Genomic DNA, 1,164 nt, shown 5'->3' with positions numbered 1-1,164 from the left:
TTCAGCTGCAGCCACTAGAATTCTGAAACGAAAAAGGAAAACCAGGCATCACACCCTAACCATGAATGTTGTCAAATAGCATGCTTAGATAAGGATTAGTTATGTGCGGATTTCTTTTCATTCCAGTTTCTCTTCCCTTTTGTATTGGAGGCTGGGCTGTTGTAAACTTGCAAAACCAGTTCACATCCTATTCCTGAAGGCTAAATTAAAGGTCATGTGATTTCTCTTTATTCTCATGCTTCTTAGACTCCCTAGGTATTTACATAACATGTGGTTGTGAGGAACCCACTGAATTTCTGCAGAAGCACAACCCAGACCCGATTCAGACTCTCACTATATCTTGTGCTTTTCATCAGGCCCTGGTTACGGGGGTCAAGTGAATACACATGGAGCTCAGCTTTACTTATTTTAAGTCTATTTTTCTAGCCTCTAAGGTTAAGAGCACCTCTAAACGCTCAGAAACAACATCTACAAAACACCTTAAGTACATTATTTAAAAAAAAATAAACTAATGATTTCCTTGGGACCCAACTTACGATTTTTGAATGAATGGGGCCAGCAATATAGAGATAGAACTGTATTTCAGACCTGATCTTGCTAGGAGGGGTCAAAGTTGGTAGCCCCCAGTGAGTTCAATGGGAAAACTCAGCAGGAACTGCAAGATAGACAAGCTCAGGCCTTGTGCATGCCACTGACAATTTTGTTGTGGGAGGGTATCGATCCATCCTACTAACATGCCCCCCAATAGAGTAGTATCTAAGCACCTCACAATCATCAGTGTATTTATCCTCAGAACACCCTGTGTGGTAGGGAAGTGTAGTTATCCCATATTACAGCTGGGGAACTGAGCAAAGAGACCATGCAAACAGTCTATGGCAGGGGAAGGAACAGAACCTTGGTCTCCTATAGCTGGCTTCTCCTATGCTTGGACCAGCCTTCTTTGCTAGCTAAAACTAGAAAGAAGAGAGTATATGGTGGTAAGATGAATTACCACCTGTTTGCTGCATCCTAGCAAACTGAAGAGCAGGAGTTATATGGAATAGTTTGTTCTGCAGTTCTCTGTCTAGGGTAGATTTTTATATAGCACCAATTGCCATGGTAGCAACATGATGTATTTGTTATATAACCCAGCACAGCTGACCACTGAGGGTGTGTGAAACCCCA

This window comes from Pelodiscus sinensis, chromosome 2 (genome assembly GCF_049634645.1).
Source record: "Pelodiscus sinensis isolate JC-2024 chromosome 2, ASM4963464v1, whole genome shotgun sequence".
NCBI lineage: Eukaryota > Metazoa > Chordata > Testudines > Trionychidae > Pelodiscus > Pelodiscus sinensis.
The sequence above is the reverse complement of the archived record's forward strand: the minus strand, read 5'-3'. Positions refer to the sequence as shown.